Source organism: Zingiber officinale, chromosome 3A, assembly GCF_018446385.1.
Source record: "Zingiber officinale cultivar Zhangliang chromosome 3A, Zo_v1.1, whole genome shotgun sequence".
Classification (NCBI taxonomy): domain Eukaryota; kingdom Viridiplantae; phylum Streptophyta; class Magnoliopsida; order Zingiberales; family Zingiberaceae; genus Zingiber; species Zingiber officinale.
This window is the reverse complement of record NC_055990.1, coordinates 90,919,921-90,944,387: the sequence shown is the minus strand read 5'-3', so window position 1 is coordinate 90,944,387 and position 24,467 is coordinate 90,919,921. Positions and strand designations below refer to the sequence as shown.

The window sequence follows — 24,467 nt, the reverse complement described above, 5'->3', positions numbered from 1 at the left end:
TATTCCCGAAATTCCCGCTCTGGTGCCGTGTTTTAGGTGTCCAGCCGATTGTGCGCTACTTGGGATATTTCCTGCAAATATCTCATACAAACTTTAATCAGTCAAGCTATTTGTTTATTTTAAATCTTATTGAGCGCCAAATTCAAATTCATGCTCCTCTTCATTTTCCTTCCTCTTTCCCGAGGTGGCCGCATAACCCTGACGTATTATTTACCTTCGCTTTTCCCCAGGTAACCGCATAACCGTCTTTCCCCCTGACGTATAGCCTTCCTGCGCCGGAATACTGCCGTACAAAAATCTCCTTCCATGATTTTCTTGTCACATCCATCATTAATACCTTTCATAGGGGAATGACACGTGCCCCACGAACCTTTCCCACCACGGTGACTGATCAGCGCCTTTTGGCACGCGACCCTAGATCCAACGACTCAAGCTATCATACCTCCCCCCTCCTTTCGATGCTTCCTAGGGGTTTGGCTTTATAAACTCTAAAGGTTGTCCGCCATCATCTTCTCACCCTTTTGGCTGCTTTCGACTCTTCCATTTTTTCTCGGCTCTTCTCGTTAAGTCATTCCTCTGCATTTGTTTCTTGTGAGCACTTCTTCTTTTTCTCTTCATCCTCCCCCGTGTCCTCATGGCTAAAGGTAAGGAGATGTTTGGTATTCATATTATATTTCAGACTTAGATGATAGCAACTTGTCCCAGATCCATGCTAGTCTGCACCTTACTGAAGACTATCAACTACGAGCTCCCAAACCAAATGAACACCCTTCTTCCCCTCCCCAAAGCTTTGTAACTTTTTTCAAGGATCAACTCTTGGGAGGTCTTCGCTTTCCTCTTCACTCAATTTTCTCTTCCTTGAGTCAATATTTTCGTATCCCACTTTCCCAGTTTGCTCCCAATATTTTTCGTGCTATCTGTGGCATGGTTATCCTCTGTAAGGTGTACCAAATTCCTTTAACCGCCCAACTTTTTCACCACTTATATTCTCTCAAACGATCCGAGCCTGGTGTGCTCATGGTGCAATCCCGGGTCGGGTGTAAATTCTATGGCGCTCCAACCTTCCTTCACCCTTTGAACTGCCCGAACACAGGCATCAACCTATTTGCCCTACAGCCTTAGAGAAACTAAAGGGAGTCCACCTTCTCCTATCCGTAATATTACGAGAAGGTTTTTTACATCTTTTTGGACTCAGCCCGATCTCCGCGGCTATAGGAGCTCCATTTGGTAAGACTTTGCTTTTCCTTCCGCTCGTCTTCACTAACTGAGGTATTACCTTCCTGCATTGCAGAGGCTGCTATGTTTCGGGCCTACTCAGTCGACTCAGCCAAGATGCCCAGCAATATTTTGAAGGTCGTGGGCGAGGAAATTGCAAGAGGCCTCGTCGTTCCCTCAACCACTCCCTCAAATGAAACAACGGAGGAGCCAGCAGAGTCCTTCGGCCAACTTCTTCTAGAAGCTGCCCTTCCCGAGGCTGGCTCCGTAACTCTGGAACTCATCGAGGAAGAGCAGACTCTTTCTCCGCCTCCAGATAAGCGCCTTCGCCTCCAGCATAAGTGTAAAAGAGTCACACCATCAATTCAGTCCTCCCCTTCGCTTCCTCCTCCCGGGCAGACTTCCTCCAAAGTGCTAAAGGTCCGAGTTAAAACAACTAAAACCCCCATCCAGGAGTCTCCTCTCGTGGCGGAAATCCCCGTACCTACTCCCGTCCGGGTCTTAGCCCCCGAGCAGGTTAACCCTTCTGTCGGAGACCAGCCCGGGAGTTCTGCGACCCCTTCCACCTCTCTTGTCGCCTCCTCCCCTTCAGCTGCTCGCACCATAGTACGGTCCAGCAAGAGTAAATACGATTTCACGACTTCTTGGAGCCTACCCTCTGTGACTGGGCTGGATTCGGCAGGGGATTCAATAATGTGGGTGGCACTTCTCCCATCCACGACCAGGTTCAACTTCATGGAGCCTTAGACACCTCCTAGAGGTCGACTAATGAACAGTTCTGGGGAGGCTCCCAGTGGGAAGGGCTGGATCTGGTTTCTCAACATATTATATCGGTGAGTCTTCCTTTTCCTGGCCTAACTATCTGACATTATTTCTGACTTCCTCTTTTTGCCGAGCAGGCATGCTCCAGTGGCTTGAGCTTGACCCAGTTCACCGCGGATCTGCTACGAGAAAATGAGTCACTGAAGGCTCATGTTCGAGAATTGGAGTTGCCACTAACTCCTCGCGATCAGCTCGACTCTGTGACTTCGGACAACCCTCTGGATTCCTATCTTCAAATAGTCGAGGAGTCCGCTCAGTCTGCCAGAAATCTGGCTCAGGCATCCTCCGAAAAGATAAAAGAACTACAAGCGACCCTGAAGACCAGCGAATCTAAATTAACCTCAAAAGGGCAGCGTCGCCGCCAACTCGCGACTGAGCTGGATGAGAAAGAGTTAGAGCTGGCCACTTTCTTTGCAGGTCTAAAGGTGCTCCGGGAGTCTAATAAATTTTTGCAGAAAGACCTGGGAGTGGACCAAGCAGACCTAGCCGCTAGTATCGATCGAGAAAAGGCTCTCAAGACCTAGTGGGACATTGACCAAGCTATCATTAAGTCCCTCCAAGCGGATCTTCTCAAGGTCCAGGCGGATGCCTCCATCCTTAAACAGGAGAAGGCGCTGGCTCTTGTAGGTGCGAACAAGATCAAGGTTGAGCTAGTGGAGTACCGGTAAGGCGAAATTGATCGCCTCAGAGCCTATAGAATCTCATACGTTAAGTCTCCACTCTTCTAGAAGAAGATAGGTGATCTAATTAATTTGATGATCTGCTATGGGGGCGTAGGCGTCGTACGTCAGTTGTTTGAACAAGGCCTTTTTCGCTCTGCCCCCTCGGATGATTTTTTGGACAGGGCTTGGCTTGAGCAAGAACTTCCCGACGAAGCCTTCCCTTCCTTCATTGCCGATGACGACTTCTCAGCTGTTTTTGTACCTCCCCCAAGTGCTGTACCTCCTCAGCCTTGATGTAAAAATTTCCATATGCAAACATTTCATATATGTTTTTATCTGAAGTTACTTAAGCTTAGGAAATCTATCGGCAACTCCCTCTATCTTGAGATTTCTTTATTTTACTTGTTTCCCGACCCCGGATCTGTTTTGATCATGATGACATTCCAACTAGTGCCCCTGCCCTGGGCTTCTGATCGCTTAGTGCCCCGAGCTAGTTCCCTAACCGAGTTCGCCCTTCGAACTTAACAAGTAAAGGCGAAAGACGGAGAGAGAGAGAAAGCATGCGAAGATCTCAAACGATTCGTTCTACAGTGGCATTCTTTCCCGAGGTAATCCTGCCTCATGATGACCCTCGTACGTCGCGCCATATACTTTCTCCAACCCCCTTCCCCTAGCTTCGTTTTCTATGATGATCCTACGACCCCTTTTGCTTGGATATCCTAAACCGCTTTTATTGTAAGCCGTTGGATGGTGGTTTGACCATAATACCCTCATGCATGAATATCGGCTATAAATAGGACGCCTCCTCTATACCATGGGACTTTTTCGCCTACTTTTTCCTTTTTCTCTCACTTTATGCTTGCTCCCTGCCCCTTCTGGCCTTTCGCTTCCTCTTGCCTTCTGCTTCATCCTCTTGCCCTCTACCTTGTACCTGAATCCATCCTATGGCTTTCCCTACTATCGTTTACCCTACTGGGGTTTCTTCTTTCGTTGGCGTGGATCTGGATGATCTTCGTTTCTTCTACGAAATCTCGGAAGACATGCATATCATTATCCCTAACTTGTTGTACCGGGCCTCCTCTCCTCCAGAAGGATATGCCACTTTTTATAAGGAATAATTCGTTGAAGGCTTCGTTTCCCCATTCACCCCTATTCTCTGACGTAAGCCACTACTTCAGGATTTCTCTAGGCCAACTTACTCCCAATTCTATAAGGATCCTGTGTGGATTCGTGGTTCTGTGTGAAGTTTGTGACATATTCTGGTCTGCTCGCTTGTTCCACTATTTCTTTACTCCTCGCCAGCAAAGTGAGGGCTTGTTTCGTTTCCAGGCCCACACCCGCACTACTTTCTTTTGTCCTATTTCCTCCTCCGAACCTAATTGGAAGGATAAATATGTTTTCCTTAAGTTTCCCTCCGCTATGGAATGACCCACTAGGTGGCAACGAGTGCTTCCTGTAGCACCTTATGTGGGGGACTTTAGTACTGATCCCCTCTTCACAGAAGCTCTGGCTCAACTGAGATGCTGGAGACTAGACTTACGAGACTGCTATTCGAGGACGTGCTATCCTTTTTCCAGCTAAGCCGCATTTCTTCTGCCGAGCTACCTCGCTCCCTGGGTGAGTTTTACCTGACCTTGAATTACTCTACCCTAGTTTTTTGGTATTGTTACTACAACTCTAGTTTCCCTGTGCAGCCAACACCCTGCTCCGCGCCTCAGACGTCCAACCTCTTCCCTTTAGCGACCAGGAAATAATGCGTAGAGGCAGAATCATATTAGAAAGAAGACCTCTTCCACATTCTGCCCCTACCCGATTAAGAGCGGCTACAGTTGCAATTCCTCGGTCGACCCCTCAAACAACTCCCTTGTCTGCCCTCGAGCGGCTCCTGAACCTGCTTTCCAACCAACTCCCCGACCACCCTCCAGGTCGGTTATACCTCCTGCCAGTCCCTCTTTCCGGGAGGCTTCCCGTGCAGCCCAGCAGGCGCGTTCTGCTGTTGATCCCACAAGTCGAAATGTTGCTCCTCTTTCTGCTCATCGATCCTGACCTTCACCTGAAGATTCAGATTCAGATGATCAACCCTTGATATGTCGATTCCGGCACAAAGTTATTGACCATGTATCTACTGATCCTCCTGCTGCTCAACCTTCCTCCTTATCTCCGACGACCGCCTCAAGATCGAGATTCCCGGGTACCTATGTACCTCCTTCAGAGATCCCAGAGAGAACTCTTCGAGGGATGCCCCCAATCATTTCTGAAGAAGTCTGAAGCGAATCTCACCTGCCCCCATATGTCCTGCTTCGACACCTGTATTTGCTCCATATGTTCTTGCCCGCAATCCGGTGACTGGAGGTGAAGCCGGACCTTCTAGCTCACGACACCCAACCTACTCATATTTCAGAGCTACTTTACCTTCAGAGCAACACTTGCAGCGTCAAGCAGATGCCCCTACCAGCCGCATCACTTTGAGAGGACTATTATCCGACAGCTGGCAAGAACATATGGAGCAAATACATTCTTTTCCCGTACCAGCCCAGTTGGACCTAATCACGGAAGGAGCTATAGCTGTAAGCTTCCTTTATTATTTTCTGCCCTTATTCCTATCATCCCTTATACCTGTCTCTCTATAGAACCTTGCCGAATCCTTGGCCAGGAGTCAAACCCTGTTCGCCCTATATCAAAAGAATAAAGCTATGAAGGACAGGGTAGCTGAGGTGGAACTCCAATTAAATGACCCGGCGGCAGCTAACCACATCCTGAGGGCTGAGATAGAGACCCTGAAGAGAGCGAATGCCCTCCATAGACAATCCCTGAGAGAAGCAGATCAGGAAATCAAGGGTCTTCAGGCAGAAAAGAGCCAAATCGGGCTTCTTCATCAGCAGACTATGGATCAATTGAATAAGGAGCTGCAATCCAAGGAGGCATTATTACAGGAGCAGAGCAGAACTCTGGAATCTCAAGTAGCAGAATTGCACGCGATGCAGGCTGAATTAGCCCAAGCCCGCTCTGCTTCTTCTGGAGTCACCACAGCTCTGGAAATATATCGGGTAGGAGAAAATGAATACTGTAGGTTGAGCCGAGAGGCCTACCTCCATTCCAGAGAGTTTGGCATCCAGGTAGGGGACCGCTTCGTGACCTCCATAGCTTATAGTGCGGCAGGGGCCTTGCGGCAACTATATGAACAAGGATACCTTAATTTCGCTCCCCCCGAAGACCTCTTAGATCACCGTCGTATTTTGAAAAAAATACCTGACGAAGTCGTCTCCGCCTCTAAGTAATTTGTGTTTGTAAACTATGTAAACTGAACAATTCTATGCTTAATTTTCCATCCCATTTCTTGTTATCCGCCTTCTGGGCATGAATCCAAAATAAGTCTGATGCTTTACAAAAGAGTAAGAACATAACGATCTTGACCGGACAAACATTCTTACTGACTGGTTGGGCAAATATTCCCGACCTGACTTATCCTACCTCCATCAGACCCACACTTATCGGGTTTAGACTTTGTAAAAAATAAAGTTATATATGTGCGATAAGGCGTAGATAGTTAGCACTCCAAGGTCGGTCTAGCTTCTTACCCCGACTGTCCTGTAGGTAATATGCACCTGACACTAATTTTTTAACAACTTTATAAGGCTCATCCCACTGGGGTGCTAGTTTGACTACATCCCCGACAGACTTTGTTCGCATTCAGACTAGTTCCGCTTCTCCAATGAAACGAGGAACCACCATTCTATCATAATTCTGCCTCATCCTTTGTCGGTAAGCTGCTAGCCTCGTTGTCGTCCACTCGCGAGTTTCACTAATAAGATCCATCGTATAGCGTTCTCCTAGTTGAAGACACTCCGATCTCTATAGGTACTACCGCCTCATTGCCATAAACTAAATGAAATGGAGTGAGGCTTGTGCTCTCCCTAGGCATTGTGCGGTAGGTCTAGAGAACACTTTGCAGTTCTTCCACCCAATCTCCTCCAACGTGATTCAACTTAACTTTCAATCCCCGCACAATTTCTCGATTAATAACTTCTGTCTGACTATTACTTTGCGAATATGCCACGAATGTGAAGGCTTGTATAATGTCGAACCCTTGACACCAAGCTTGGATCTTCCGACCCTGAAACTGTCTTCCGTTATCCGATACCACTTTGTGGGGTATGTCGAATCTGCACATAATGTTTTTCCACAAAAACTTAATAACTGCTCCCTCTGTAATTCTGGCCAGGGCTTCGGCTTCTACCCATTTGGAAAAGTAGTCCACTACCACAAGCAGAAATCGCTTTTGACCGAGTGTCATAGGAAATGGTCCTACAATATCCATACCCTACTGATCGAAGGGACAAGAAATCATAGATGTCCTCAGCATCGAGGTGGGTGTATATGTCAAATTCTAATGTTTTTGGCAAGATAAGCAAGTGTTCACCAACAGCTGAGCATTCTTCTGTAAGGTAGGCCAGAAATAGTCAGCCAGCAACACCCTGTGAGCTAATGTTCTTCCTCCAGCGTGACTGCCGCAACACCCTCGATGTATTTCTTGTAAGGCATGCTCCGCCTCTTCCATGCGTAAACACTTGAGTAAAGGCCTGGAAAATGTCCGCTTATATAACTGATCTCCTATCATGGTGTAGGTGTGAGCTTTTTCCTCACCAGTCGTGCTTCCTCCAGGTTGGTTGGCAGGATACCTTGCTGAACATAACTAATCATTGGGGCTCTCCAATCAATAACCTCCTCCACGTTATTCTGAAGATCTATCTGTTCTATGAGAAACGTCTGCGCTATTGACCTGTCCAAGACCCATGTGGTCAGAGAACTGGCCATTGTGGCTAACTCGTCAGCTCGGCCATTCTCTGTTCTGGGAATCTTGCTCACCGTGACCTCCTTGAACTCTTCTTTCATTTTCTTATAAGCCTCTCGGTATACCTGCAGCTTATCACTATTGACCTCAAAGTTGTCTGCTACCTGCTGGGTTACTAATTGAGAATCCGAGTAGACGATTACTCGGGCAGCTCCCACATGTCGGGCTGCTTGCAGCCCTGCCAATAAAGTCTCATACTATGCCTCGTTCTTAGTGGCTCTGAAGTTCAACTGCACGGCTAGCTGCAAGATGTCTTCTTGGGGGGATATCAGAAGAACTCCGACGCCACTTCCCTGCTGTGTGGCCGATCCATCTACATATACCTTCCAAATTTCTTCGGAATCAGTTTGATGAATCTCGGTCAAGAAATCAGCCAAGGCTTGCGCTTTAATAGTCGTGCGAGGTTGATAAACTATATTATACTCTCCCAATTCTGTCACCCACTTGATAAGCCGGCCAGCAACCTCTACATTGGTAAGGGCTTTACCCATGGTGTTATTGGTCAAGACAGTGATGGGATGTGCCAGAAAATAAGGCCTTAGACACCGGGCCATGAACACCAGTCCGTAAACCAACTTTTCCAGAGCTGTGTATCTAGACTCAACCCCCTTTAGTAGATGACTAAAAAAGTACACTGGTCGCTGTACATTGTCTTGTTCTTTTACCAGCACTACCCTCACGACCTCAGGGGTGGCTGACAGGTAGACCCAGAGCGGCTCTCTTGTAATAGGCTTGAATAAAGAAGGTAAAGTCTCCAAATATTTTTTTAGCTCTTCAAAATCCCGCGTGCATTCCTAGTCCCATTGGAATTTGGAAGCTTTCCTGAGCACTTTAAAGAAGGGTGCCGCTTTGTCTGCTGATCGGGTGATAAATCTGGACAAGGTTGTTATCCTGCCCACCAACTTCTGAGCCTCCTTCAGGTTTTAGGGAACCTTCATGTCCCGGAGTGCTTGGACCTTCTCAGGGTTGGCTTCAATTCCCCGCTTCACCACCAAGTATCCCAAGAATTTTCCTCCTTTGGCTCCGAACAGACACTTCAAGGGATTTAATTTTAACCCATACCGTCGGAGGGTGTCGCAGGTCTCCTCCACGTCGGCTATCAGGTTTGTGGCTAAAGGGGATTTAATGAGTATATCGTCTACATAGACTTCCACGTTACGCTCGGCCTGCTCCCGGAAAATTTTATCCATCATCCTTTGGTACGTAGCTCCAGCATTCCTGAGTACGAAAGGCATGATAGTGTAGAAGAAAGTACCATCAGCCGTAAAAAAACTGACCTTCTCCTGATCCTCTAGGGCTAGGGGGATCTGATGGTACCCCTGATAAGCATCCAGCATACAAATCCTCTCACAGTCGATAGTTGAATCTACCGGCTGGTCAATTCTGGGAAGAGGATAACAATCTTTAGGACTGGCATGATTGAGATCCCGGAAGTCTATGCAAACTTTCCACTTATTGTTGGATTTCGCCACCAAGATCACATTAGAGAGCCAGGACGGGAATTGTACTTCTCTAACGTGGCCCGCTTTCTTGAGCTGATTCACTTCAGCTCGAATAATTTTATTTTGATCGGTCGAGAAATTTTTCTTCTTCTGCTTGACTGACCGGGAGTCAGGCAAGAGATGTAACTTGTGCTCTGCTATTTCGGGCCTAACCCCTGGTAATTCTGCCGCAGACCAGGCGAAGACATCCCTATTGCGGGTCAGGCACTAGATTAATTCTTCTTTAAACTCGGGCGAAAGGTCACTGACTATACGAGTGAGACTCTCTGGGCGCTCAAGATATAGCTGGACTTCCTCCCAGGGGATGGTCTCTTCCGGCATAGGCATAGGTTCTTCTTGAATGGCATGCACGGTCCCGTCCTGAGTCCTTTGCGCCTTGCGAGCCTCTACTTTGACCATGTCAATATAACATTGTCGAGAAACTCATTGTTCTCCTTTAACTTCCCCGACCTGCTCTCCCATAGGGAACTTGATTTTCTAGTGGAAGGTAAAGACAGCAGCTCAGAATTCATGCAGAGCTGGCCGACCCAAAATGACGTTGTAAGAAGAGGGAGAATCTACCACAATGAAGGTGCTCCTCCTGGTTCTTACTAATGGTTCGCTTACTAAAGATATGGCTAACTTGATCTGGCCAATGGGTTTTACCTCGTTACTAGTAAAACCATATCAAGAAGTAGCCACCGGCTGGAGCTCGCTGGCGTCGATCTGCATTTCTTCAAAAGCAGTCCTAAACAATACGTTGACAGAGCTCCCAGTGTCAACGAAGACCCTGGCCACGCGACTATTGGTTATGATGGCTTTGATGATGAGGGCATCATCATAAGGCAGCTCCAGTCCCTCCAAGGCTTGTGGTCTGAAGCTGATGACAGGGCCAGCAGCCTGCTCCTGGCTGCATCCAACAGCGTGAATCTCCAACCGGCGTTCAGGGGATTTGCGCGCCCTGCCCGAATCTCCATCAATAGACCCTCCATAGATCATGCCTATGTCTCGGATGGCCACATTGCCCCTATTCTTAGCTTCGCGAGCTTCTCCTTGCTCCCCGGCGCGCCCTTGTTGCTGCACGCCAGACCCCCCCTGATATGCCCTGGGTTTGCTTGCCTGTCCCATTGCCTCGTGCCGCTCCTCCATCATTCTTTGGACCTGAGGAGCTAGCTCGGGGGTGGCAAGCCCAGCTCAGCAGCACGACGAGAATCTTGGGCGAATTGAAAACAATTGCTGGTGGCATGCGTGTGTGACCGATGATAAGTGCAATAGCGCGACCCCCAAGGCCCAGGTCGGGGTGGGGGGCATGGACTGCAGCTACACGCGAGATCGGTCGAACATCCTGACCGGGGTGGAAGGTAGGTCGGGCATCCCGAGAGCGCGGGAGAGGTTGAGCAGGCGGTTGGGGTACTCTTGTCTCCGACTTATTGGCAGAGGAGGGCGGTTTGTCTGCCTTCCTTCGAGCCGCCTGCACTTCCTCCACATTGATATAGCTAGCGACTTTCTCTAGCATCTCATCAAAATTCCTTATGGGATTTGTGATAAGATCCCTAAAGAATTCTCCCTCTGTCAAACCATGAGAAAAGACACTCATGAGTATTTCTGATGTGGCTGCGAGGACGTCCTGAGCCACTTGATTGAAACGTTTGATATAGCTTCTTAACGGTTCCGAGGACCCCTGCTTGAGAGTGCAGTGGTCAGTCTTTTGATATTTCCTGCTGCTGGCGAAGTGGTGTAGGAATGCAGTCTTGAAATCTAAGAAACAAGTGATGGACCTGTGCGACAGTCCATCTAACCACTTCTAGGCAGAGCTCGATCGGGTATTCAAGAATACCTAGCATTTAACGGCATCACTATACTGATGTAGCAGGGCCGCAATTCTAAACTTGCGGAGGTGATTTTCAGGATCTTTGCTGTCATCATATTCCTCAATAGCTGGGGGTCTGTATCCTTTTGGCAACTTTTCCTCCAATATTTTGGAGGAGAAGGGTACTTTTTCTTCTGCCTCCACCTGACGTTCTTCGCGGAGGATGGTAGCCTTTCCCCCTTTTTAAATCCTTAGGCACAGAACTTTCTGCCATAGAAACTTGTGGTTGCTCCTTGTGGCTTTAGCATCCCGACTCTGGCTGATAATAACCTTGGTCGGGCTCCCTGTAGAAGGCCGGGGGAAATTCCATGGGCAGCTTCCTCTTAGAACCTCGATCCGAGGCATGGGTCGACTCTTTGGAAGCTTCCGGCAACTTTCGCGGTCGGGAGGCGGTAGTTTTCTTTTCGGAGGTCGCCCGATTCTTGGCTTCTTTGAATAGTTCATATTCTCCAGCTGTCATGGTTATGTTGATTCTACCAGAATCCTCCATCTTCACATTCCGGAACAGGTAGATGTGTTCCCACAGACGACGTCAAATTTGATCCCGTCCGGAAGCTAAGTCGAACATAGGTTGGCCGCGTTGTCCTCGCTGTTGAGGGAAAGTCGCGGAGACGCCTGGTTGATTTACTACCTCCTAGAAAGGTTCCCACGGGTGGATGACGAGGGGTGATGACTGGGACGATGAGGCAAGGGTTCTACACACACTCAGACAAGCACCCAGGTCGTTAGAGACCAAGTACTAGGAAAAAAGTCCCCGGGTCAAGCCCTCCGACGCTCAAGTCAGGTACTTTTTTCCCCAGAAGCACAGTGAAAAGACGAAAAGTAAAGGACGAAATGTGAAAAGATGATTGAGCATACCTGCGTAGAGACAAAGCCTCCTTTTTTTTATGGCAATGGGTACTTCTGAAGTCTGACGAGTGTTAGAGAATGTCGGGTGTCAGGATTTGTCTGGGGGTGAATGACACATGACATCTTTCTATAGGTCTAAGGAGGGATCGGTGGGCAATGAGCCCTAGACCGTTATCATATTTCTTGACATGCAGTGATTATTCTCTGACGGGTTGTTACGATTCCCTACCTTGATTGTTGTATAGTGTATGCTCGGCCCGGTCTGTTAACCTTAGACTGGGTCCTCGTACCTGCAAATATTGACCTGTAGACACAGACCAGCATTCTCTGGCGCATTCCTTGGCTTGTGTTTGTTGTCCCGTAAATCCAGATCTGTACGTCCAGACCGACATATGTCATTCGGTCCCTCCCGGTAGATCCAGACCTGCGCCTACCGGCCTACCAATCGAGGACTTCGCTTGTCGTTCCTCAAGTCTCGTCCCGTATGCACAACCCTGCTCTGTATTTTATCCTGTACGTCCTGAATCGTATGTCTTGGCCCTCATTTCCTCTTCTGCCTGTCTCGTCCTATAAATCCTGACCTGTAAGCCTTAGTCTGCATATCTCGACCTGTACGACCTGGTCCGTATATCCCGACCTGTACGTCCTGGTCCGTATATCATGTTCTGCATGTCTGTAATCCTGACCTGTATCCCGTAAGTCCTGAATCTTGGCCCTCATTTCCTGTTCTGTCTGTCTCGTCCTATAAATCCTGACCTGTAAACCTTAGTCTGCATATCCCGACCTGTACAACTTGGTCCGTATATCCCGACCTGTACGTCCTGGTCCGTATATCCTGTTCTGCATGTTTGTAAGTCCTGACCTGTATCCCATAAGTCCTGAATCGTATGTCTTGGCTCACATTTCCTGTTCTGCCTGTCTCGTTCTGTAAATCCTGAACCATAAGCCTTAGTCCGCATATCCCGACGTGTACGACCTAGTCCGTATATCCCGACCTGTACGTCCTGGTCTGTATATCCTGCTCTGCATGCTTATAAGTCCGAACCTGTATCCCGTAAGTCTTAGTCCGCATATCCCGACCTTTATGACCTGGTCCGTATATCCCGACCTGTACATCCTAGTCCGTATATCTTGTTCTGCATGTCTGTAAGTCTTGATCTGTATCCCATAAGTCCTGAATCATACATCTTACCTACTCGCCTTGTAGGCCTAACCCCTGATGTCACTTATGTCTAACCTGGACCGTCCTGTAATCTGAACTTCTGACCACTACGTAGGTCGGACCTTTGACCACCACGTAGGCTGGACCTTCTGACGGTCACGTGGGCTTGACTTCTGACCGCCACGTGGGCTTGACTTCTGACCGCCTCATGGGCTTGACTTCTGACCGCATTGTGGGCTTGACTTCTGACCACATCAACTATTCGACTCTACTATCATGCACCGTATTATATGTCAAGCACGTTAAATAAGGATGCCCTTTCAAATAGAGCAACTCATATTACTCAAGACATAAACATTAAGAATAACTTGTATGATTAAGAGCAGAGAAAAGAATTAGCAGATCATGGTAGGGAGCAAGGTTGGGATAAACCAATGCTTCCATGAGTCGAAGTATCAACTTGTTTTTATTTTTCACACCCTTAAAGTAGCAGATAATGCACGCCGTTCAAATATTAAAACTTTTATAGTACTTCAGAAGCAGTAATGTGATTCAAACCTGTCTACCACCCGGAGAAGATCCTTCTTGTGTTAAAGCCGGAGTTGTTCTATGACGTCAGTCTGTACAAAAAAAGAATTGAACAATTTCATCGAAAAGTTAACATAAGGGTTGCACGGCAAAAATTTTGATGTCATGAACCACAAATGTAAATAAGTCAATTTGAGAATATTGTACCAAATGGTAACTGTTTGTTCATTTTACCATATAATAACTTATAATTAGATTTTGTTAATGAAATATTTGCTACTTGGTAATTTTTAACCGAATGGAATTTTATCATCTGATATCTAATTAACCGAATTTTATCACTGAACAATTCCTTGACAGAAAGATACTATTTGAAAAGAGATCGCACAATACTCATATGACTTCACAAGACCCATCAGAGGCTTCACAAGCCTCTCCTATGCAGCATCTTCCTTCTCAGTGCAGGATGAGAGATGAGACGGCAAGAAGAATACTAGAGAAATTCAACTTTGTTTCTAAAATATCAACAAATTAAGTGAAAATTTAACTTTGGCCACCTAACCTCTAGAACGTTCTTCAATCACTTGGCAGGGAATTTCATATTTGTCCCAAAAGTTGCTTCATCATATTCCTTATATCTCATCTCCAATTAAATTTACACAATACAATATGCAGTGGGTCAACCATTTCACAGGTTTGGTAGCATAAAGAATGGATAATGGGACTGCTTCAGATATCACTAAGCTACAATTTACCAATTGAGACATGCTTTCTTGGCATTGAAGGAATGGGAGCTCTGGATTATCCAAACAAACCAGATGATCTTGGACAACCTAATCATATTTGAGTTATAGCATACACCCCACTGGGATATCCTACAGACTGAATGTAGAATTACTCTTCTTAATAAAAGTGAAATGAAACATAAGGGGGGGGAAATTGCCAATGGTGTCTCATAGTTTAGGTTAGTAGGACTATGTTTAGCTACTTGAAAGGGCACAACAAATTATGGATCAGTGAGAATAGACCTAATTGACCAACTAGGAAATAGTAAAAGTTAAAATCAAGATAAGTGAAACCGATTTTTAAAAAACTTGAATGAGGATGAAAACTAAGGAACTGAGTCATGAGAATTATCACTCCACCCAAATCGACTAGATTGACAAAAAAAAGTTCCAAAAAGAAAATCTAACTAATCCAATGCCCAATTTACAGGTGGTACTAACAAAACATTTTTGGAAAAAATCAGGCCCCCAAAAATGCATATTTGTTACTTTATATTTCCCTAGTTATATAGCAAAAATTATAAACTCAATTAGACTTATGAAACATGAAATGAATTAAAAAATTGGATATCTCCTATGCTAGATTCAACTGGTAACACACCTCATGAAGAAAATAGGTTCCAATTTTTAGAACAGGCAGCATACAACTTAGAAGAGCAAGATATTAATAAAAAAAAAATCCTGATGTTATGTTAGTATCCTGCAAGAACAGTTGGTGCAACATTTAAACTTGCAACACATTTTTGGTGAACTTTGCTAGAAACTGCAGTTGGAGGACCCAGTTTAGAAAAAAGTGCCATGAAATGGCTCAGCTCTTCTAATAGCAGATGGATCATCCAAATCAAGCTTTGCTATGAGATCACCAGCCTACAACAAGAGGTTGGTTGTCCTTTTAACAAGGATGAAGATCAATCATTAATGAAGAGGGAATCTCCCTAATCCAAGACTAGGTGCATTGCCTGGCCCTTAAACATCACAAAATGAATTACTCCAAAAGCTGGCAATAGCAATGACATGCTTCATAATCAGCATACGGTGTTGTCAGTCTCAACCTGGGTAAGAAACCAAGTAATGAAGTAATTTGCATGGTGTCTCGGCCACCAATTTAGAAGGATCATGGTCATTCTGAAAAAGAGAGAACATAGATGAGAAGTTAAATCGATACCTCCAAATAAAGGTGATAACGTGGCCAATATCATGCATCAAAATTATACGATAGGAAAAAGTGAAACACTAGAAGAAATTCAAAATATCGATGTTTTGTAGCCACTTACAATCTACTACTTGCTGGAACTAACTAATAACATATAGATACAAATCTTTTTAGTTTTCAAATATTACACTTTTAGTTTCATCAAGTCTACAAGAGTTATAAAAATATGCAATATAAACAACAATATATATTCGTTATGCTCAATAGACATAATAAACCAAACAAGATCTAACAAAGAGATTACAATATAAAAATTATCAAAAATAAAAATTTGAGAAGGAAACATTCATAATCTTGAATGTTAAAATGGAACCTTGAGCGATTTGTGAACGACACTTCACCTTGGTAGACGCTTGATATGCCTGATAAGTTGTAAAAGCAATCCATATCAAACAAAGAATGGTCACATTGAAGGATCCAACTACAGTAAACAAAATACAAACAGGATGCATGTTCCATGTTGTGGAGGATACAACAGAATCTATGTCAAGATGATTCAACTTAGAACATTGCATGAATTTAATGAAGATACATACTGTAGAAGATTTCTTACATTCTTGATCACAATCCTCAACATCAACTTTAGACTACCACATTTATATTTATTAACTTAACCCATCAATCACCAAGAGACTGACTTCAGTAGTTTGATAGGATTAAAAGAAATATTAAGCAAATGTTCAACATAACGACACCAAACAACCTAAGATTTATTATTTGGTTTAATCTCATTTTCCCTCTTAATGTGATGGGAACAAAAAACTTTATGGAGGAGATAATGAATATGATTGATAGGATAAAGAGGATAATATAGAGTTATACCTTGCAGAAATAATTGAACAATTGACTTGCATATGGTAAAACCTTATCTCCAACATGATTAATTAGTGCAGATATCAAATTCAACACTTGTACCTAAAAGATGTTAGCAAGATGATGTAAAGAATCTCATAAAAGAGGGAGAAAACAAAACAAACATGGATCTCCATAATTGTAAAACACAAAGTTTACATGACAAAAATAACTAATTAAGTTAAAAGATACTCTTACACTTAATGCATGAACCTCCGAATGCCAATAAAAATAGTGTTCGAAGAGGAATTTGATTTCCATTCTAAGAAAGAAGGATTCAAATGCATTGGGTTAGAAGCAGATTATAATCTAGTTAATTACCAAAAAAGCAAAGAAATGAAGTTATTCAATGAGTAAATTATTAGAATTCTTACTAGTGCTCAACATTTGTAGCTTTACAATTCAATCCAAAATACTGTCACTAAAGTTGAACTATTATGAAATTCAATTGTCCTAATGTGGATCTCCTATCTATGGAATAACCCATCTTAATTAATTAGAGGAAGGACAAAGATTATGAATCAATCAATGACTTCAATTCTTCAAAAACATTATTAAGAAACAAAAGAATAGAGTAATATTTAAAACATCAAAGCAAAAGATCCATTTTGTCATTTTTTTTCTACAAAACAAATATAATATTTTTATTATGTTGACTGTATAACTTTTCAATTTGAATTTGTATGTTTCCAAATTTGTATGTTATGGAATAGATCAAAGTCTTCTTATATTCCTATATCTATATTGAATAGAACAAAATATGTAGATGACCACACAAAGGTCGAACAAACCTTTTTCAAGAATCCTTAACAGATGTTTCCTAATAGTCATTCATTGAACCCAAAGAATTGACTAATCACACTTGCAAGAATTAAGATATGATAATAGTGATATAATTCAATTTTCTAACTAATTGTTATACTTCTTTGGAAAGCCATTTTAACATTAGGAAGACACATGATTTGCGTATACTCGGGAGTAAAGCATAATCAACCAACAACAACAAGTCTTATTTCACTAGATAATGTCGACTAAAAGCATTATCAACCAACATAAACAAAATAAACATGCATTTGTTCCTCATAAAAGTTGGTAGAAAGATCAAGTGTTGACACTTTCTTGGAAAAATAAAAAGGCAAAAAGACATTTTAGATAAATTGCAAGGGCAAAATAGAAGAATTAAAGCAATGAAATAATAATTTGCAAATATTCTAACAGGTAAACTCTTTGAAAAAGGCCTAAAAACTGAAAGATAAACCTTTAAGTCAAATTCTTCAACTTCTTTCATCAACTTCAAGCAAAAACTTAAGCATGTTGGTAGATGCTCAGAAAAATCATGTTCAAAAAAGTTCTTTAAAAAATAGTGAACTAAAAATAAATGGAGCAATAATAGTTCGTTAGAACATAAATCCTATTAATAGAAAGTTGATAAGAATGCATATAACATAATGTTTTTTAGATATTTTAAGGGTATAAAATGAGAAGTAATGATTGAATTGACATGTCCTTTAGAAAGAATAATACTAGCACCTTGAGCAATATAATTAAAGCGTGATGGATAAGCTTCCTGGTGACACCTTTAATTTGTTACAAAGTAATAATCATAATAGAATGAATAAGCATATATGCAAAGAAAGTGTTAATCTATAACAAACATAAAGAGACATGAACAAAGAAAAGCATTTTTAACATTTATAAGCATTATAACTGAAAGAAGAAGAATAGGAGCAACAATTTTTACTCTTGATATTGCACTCATGACAATGCAAAATATATCATAGCAAAGATGATAAGAAACATGCAGTTCATAAAGATTTGATGAGGTATATTTATATTACTATATGCTTCCCTATCATGACAAGACCAATTCATATTCAATGGAATCTATTTATACTTGCACAAGATCATCAATTTGTCACATTTGGCAATCCTTAAACGTATGAATCATATTTTATTTGTTTGAAAGCATGGAATATGCAAGCTTTTACAACAACGACAAGTAAGATCCAAAAAAAAATCCTTTCTCTTTTATTATTATTATAGTTTATTGATTGTCTATTCTTCTCTTCTTCTAAAATAACTATGCAAGATCATGTTACCTACACCCCAAGGCCACAACAAACACTAGTTAACCATTCTGCACTCTCAATTTCAATTTATCCTTCTTAATCCCCACACACTTGTGTTTCAGACCACATTCAAAATACATATTAGCTAATGTCGAGGGCATGGATCCAATCTAGTGGCCAAATTTATTAGAATAAAGTTAAGAAAGGCTTGGTTCTTTAAGTTATCAATATTAGACATGCATATTCTTATATCATGTGCTTTCGCATCATCTGGTTGATCCATCATTTCTATGATTGACAACCACAATTAGCATGGTAATGAAAAAAGAAAAAAAAACAATTCAAAGTAATAAAAAAATTAGTTTATTTTGCACAATTCAATTCCCCATGTCAATAGATAAAAGAACAAAAATTCATATATGAAATAAATAATTAAAAAGTAATTGATTGTATAATTGATAAAAGGAAATTTCAATTCAAAAATGATCACCTCCTTTCATAGCTACAATGAAGCAACCCTACCAGATGGGAGTGTAGTGGATTTACAGCTGCATTTTGAATCTACATTGAAATTTTGCACGAGATGTCGACAACTAGGACATCATGTGGTGCACTGCAATGCCTCCTGGAATTCTCAAACAATGAATACGATTGGTGGGAACCATGAAGACTTGGATAGTCCTGCTGATGAGGCCAGTGATGAGAACATGAGTCCTGTGATAGTGGGAACAACCAGACAAAATAGTCAGCCACCAGCTGCACATCAGCAAACATACAATGACTGCAACATCAACTTTAACTACCATCGGAAGATGTTGGAGAGAATGGCCTACTGACCCTGGTGTGTACAGATGGTTGGAACCAAAAAGACATGTGCCCACCTAGGGACAGTAACGATTTTGAGTTGTCCCAACCTCTGGTAGTATCAAATGAGGAAATATAGCAACTTAAAAATATGATTCTAAGAAAGGTTCCACCTATACTCAAGGCATTCCCAATGTAAGGGAACATTTAAATAAACCTAGAGCTGATCCTAAAGGGCATTCTGATACAATTACAGCTACTGCAGGACGCCTAGTGATTGATACAATCTCTAGCATGTAGGAAAAAGAATTTGAGAAAAGTAATCAAAAATACAATAGTTCAATGGATGGAACCCAATTGCAAAAGTTACAGTTGCATTGGCAATACCGCCTGAACACACGCATGGGCTAACATTTCAATGACTGCGTTCACTATTTGGTGTAGCTCATGTGTCAAAAAAAAAAAAAAAATAGAAAGCATGGTTATTAACTCATCGGCAATGCGACTGTAATAACTTTTTGTTCTGAGCATAATTATCTTTCCATGTTCCAGTTTGGAAAACATTCTCTAAATGGAACATATCAACCTATCAAAAAGTATAAGCAGCTAAGTAAATGCATCGTATTCAATTTCAAAGCCTTGCACCTTCAAAAATATAAGCAATGAAAAAATAGAAAAGTCATACACATCTAGTGAAGTATGTAAGAAAATAGCATTATCCCATTCTCAAGAACAAAAGTCACTTGAGCATTAACCATTATACCTGGAACCAATAGGTCAATCGAGAGTCCTTTAAGATCTTTAACCTGTGATAGAATATCAAGTCAATCAATAATTAGATTAAATATTAAAAACATAGACAAAGAACTAAAACAAGCAACACATTTTGCGACCACATCAGGATCAGAATCATTATAGAGAACAAATCGAGCTTTATCAAAGCATTTAACACAACACTGTATAAATTGTCTAACAGTAAGCACATTGGAAGAAGAAAAGTCCTGAGTAGTATTTCTTTATGAATCAACAAAATCATAGTTAGAAAAAATGAAAGAAATAATCAACGGCAGAAGGTAGAAAGTATGGAATAAAAAAACAAGATTGTGGAGACACCGTCAAGTAATTCCTTACAATTTTGATCCTTGATATGAATCAAACTAATTGTTAAATCATAAGCATTAGTCCAAACTAGAAATCAAATATGCATGCTCGAGTGATCAATCCGAAACATCACAAAGTACTAAGCTTAGATAGTCAAGGTTTTTAAGTAGAAACAGTTGAGAGGCAAGCAATCTAGGTAAAAGAATTGGAACAACGACAACCCAGACTTAGGATTAATTGAAACCAAGATTTCAATGATGATAAAGGAAATCATCATATGGAACTTTAAGTGCATCAAAATAATACATTCAAAAACACATAAAGGATGACTAAATGATTTTGTCCATGCTCCTTTCATACAAGTTGCTAGGAAGAAAAGAGTTTACTCCCATGTGATTGTTGGCTTTGGTTTCCTGATTTACTCCCTACCAATGGTGTGGGACAATCATGGGGGGCCGCCAAGGTGGCATATTTCACCTTTTGCAGACTTGCAGAATAGGAAGAAAAGAGCTTACTTAATATTGTTAATAGTCCTCTCAAAACAAAGCCCATAAAACATAATAATCTTCCTTGAGGAAGAAAAAAAAAACAAACTGAAAGTTCAATAATTGACAAGAAGACAAGACTAAAGGTTACCTGGTGCAGTGATCTCAATGGGCGTGCTCAAAAACAGACAAGAAGAAAAGACTAAAGGTTACCTGGTGCAGTAATCTCAATGGGCTCGATCCCATGACCATTAAGATAATAAGAAGAAAAATGCATTAAATGCCTGAATGTTAACGATCCACCGCTAAGAATAAGAATGTCATAATACTTGAATACGATCTCTCCCGACCAATTGGAGGAGTTCAATCATTATATTAGGAGGATAAGAAGAAAATCAAGAATACTAGAAGTCCAATAATGTTCTGACCGAGGAATGGAGTTCGATCCTTTAGTTGGGAGGATGATAACGAGAAAACCAAAAATACCAGAAGTTCAATAATATTCTAATATAGCATATCAATATTGTCCAGGCTGAGGAGATCAATCCCTATATGAGGAGGATAATAACAAGAAATTCATGAATACTAGAACTCCAATAATGTCCAGACAAGAGAAAGAAGTTTGATCCCTTGGCCGGGATGATGATAACCAGAAAATCAAGACTAGCAGGAGTCCAATAATGTCCCCACCAGGAAAATGAGTTTGATCCCTAGGTCGAGAGTATGATAACTAGAAAACCAAGAATACCAGAAGTCCAATAATACCCCAACCGGGTCGAACAATAAGGAATAATATTGAAAATACTGATAAGACTAGGAGATGAGTCACGTCCGAGGATAAAATACTAATAAGATGAGAAAACCAATCTGCTAGGGATATTTGTGTAAAGAGACTAGCCCAAGGGCTGTTATAGAATAATATAGCTTGGGATATGTCAATGATATCAAAAAGTTCACTAGACAATATCTAGAAGTATAATAGGATATGAATTCCAATCCCTCCCAGAGATAGTAAGTGAAAAACCCAAAAAGATCTAAAAAAACTAATATTGCTGAGGTCTATTAGCAAGATCAGAGAATCAATCCCCTAGGAGAATATTAATAAGATATGGATAAGATTATAAAATTAATCCCGCTCGGGATGTAGATCAATACAATCAGGAAAAACAATCTCGCTGGGGAATATTAATAAGATCAAAAAAATCAATCCCGATAGGGAATAACATAGAAGTTCAATAAGATGAGAAATCCAATCCTGCTTGGAGATATTATAAGATACTATAGTTTGGAGGCTGTTGTTCTCATATAAATAAAGATTTTGCTATAGGCAATTATTAGTAGAGACTCCTATACTTCAACCAATATGGAATATTATAGGTTAATGAATTACCTGTTGTTGTAGGAGAGCACTAACACAGTAATATGTTTGCACCAAAAAAACAAGCATGCAATAAACTTGTAAATAAAAGAGTAAGGTCGAGAAATTGTTATCTCCGGTTGAAGCGTCGACGTACCGACTGTCTTTAGAGAATTTATTGCCGCCCACGGTGTAGAGGCTCTCCGGTAAAATTCTCCCAAGATCCGACAACCACTCGCGTCGTCCGTAGGTGCACTCCAAGACAAACGTCGCACTTGGACTCAACCTCAGATCGCGGAACCAAGCCTCAGGATAAAAACGTACGCACACAGAGAGGGAAGAAATAGAAGAGCGGACTATTCGAGAGATATCGAACGAGGAATAGAGGCGCAACATTTATTCACTTCGAAGTAGTAAGAACTGCTTCGCCAGCGAACAAAAGCGTCGATTCCCTCACACGCGGGATACTGCTTCGCCAGTGAACCAAAGCATCTGTTCCCTCACACGCGAGACAGAACCAAACCAAACCAAGGACTGGCAAAAACAAACTAGGCCGCCTGCAAGCGTGAGGCCCACGAGCTGGGGATTTGCAACCCCTACGCGCGATGATCGCGTGCGTCGTGCACGATTTATGGATTTCAGGCTCGAACCCCCCGAATCCACCTGATTTGGGCTCGGCCCGCGCATGCGAGTAGGTCCCCTTAACTTTGCTAAGCAAGGATGGAAGGGATCCATATATAAGGTCTTCCAACCTTCTTAGCTTAGCAATGTGGGACTAAATGCATTCACATATGCATTACCATAACAACTAAAAACAAGAAAAATACTTTGAATTAAAAACACAAAACTCAACAATCCCCCACTAATTCAAATTATTTTGGTCGAAAACAAAGACTTGTCCTGAGGCTTGGTTGTAATGAGCTTTTTGTGAAAATACCTTCCGATTTGAATTTTCACCTAAGTACACCAATCTTATTCACATAGATTTGAAGTAAACTCAGTCTTGAGTTTAAACATTTTATATGTGAAAATTAATTGGTAACAACTCATCACGGGTGACGGTTGAATCCTTCTAGGTTGGTGCATTACGACCATGCCACCGAATTTTGTTTCATAAGTGCTAAGGAGAGTTGCCTAGACCTCCCACACTGCGGCCCCACAGTTACACTTACATAGGTGAGTTTTCCAAGGATGTACTGCGAGCATCCTGTCTTTAAGACCTTGAACTCATTAAGAGCTCCTAAACTCATCCTTATTAGCAGTCAAGCATCTATCCAGGGAAGAGACTATGAGATTACATCTCAATCAATTTGAGGCTTACGGTTCACCCTTATAACTTGTTTATACCACATTGAACCTACTTCTTGGGATCTCCAATCAGATAGGTTGGGTTGCCGCTATAGATGAAACCAGGATAGGCCTCAGTCCCATTCCCTTACTGGATCTCTTGATTTTCTCATAATCAAGTCCTTTAGTGAGTGGATCAGCAGTATTGTTCTTTGAACTTACAAAGTCCAATGTCACCACTCCAAGAGACACTAACTCACAAATAGATTTTAATCTTATTCGTACATGTCTCTTCTATTTCTGGTTATACTTGGAGTTTCTAATGTGAGCTATTGTTGTTTGATTATCACAGTGTACTGAAATAGAAGGTATTGACTTCATCATCAAGGGAATTTCAGAAAGAAGACCCTTAAGCCAATCAGCTTTAGTTACTGTGGTATCCAAAGCACACAATTCTGCCTCAGATGTAGAACGGGTTATAATCGTCTGTTTAACAGACCTCCAAGTGTAAAGACATAACCAGTAACGCCTTTACACTCAGCAGTGTCAGCTATCCAACTAGCATCACTATATCCCTCCAGGACTGCAGGGAATCTCCCATACCACAAGCCCAAGGATATAGTGCCTTTTAGGTATCTGAGTACTCTGACTAATGCATCCCAATGCGTTCTGTCCGGATAGCTGGTAAACCTGCTCAATTTCGTTATAGCAAAAGAAATATCTAGTCTAAAACAATTTGCTAAATACATTAGACTACCTATTATTTGTGAGTATCTTAATTGAGACACTGTCACACCACTCTTATTCTTCTGGAGAGTTTTTGAAGGATCATAGGGTGTGACGACAAATTTAACTTGGCTATAACCATATTTCTCTACTACTCTCTCAACATAGAGTGATTGAGAAATTTCTATTCCTTCAATTGAACGAGTCAACTTCAGCCCTAAAATTATGTCAGCACAACTCATATCCTTCATATCAAACATACCACTCAAGAGGGCCTTAGTCTCATTAATAATAGAAAGGTTAGAACCAAAAAGTAGGATATCATCTACATATAAATATAAGATAAT

The 24,467-nt window shown here is 42.0% G+C and overlaps 1 pseudogene; it reads right to left on the bottom strand.

Annotated features, from left to right (window-relative positions):
• Positions 1-24,467, bottom strand: part of LOC122050514 — a 109,551-nt pseudogene that overhangs the window by 4,485 nt on the left and 80,599 nt on the right.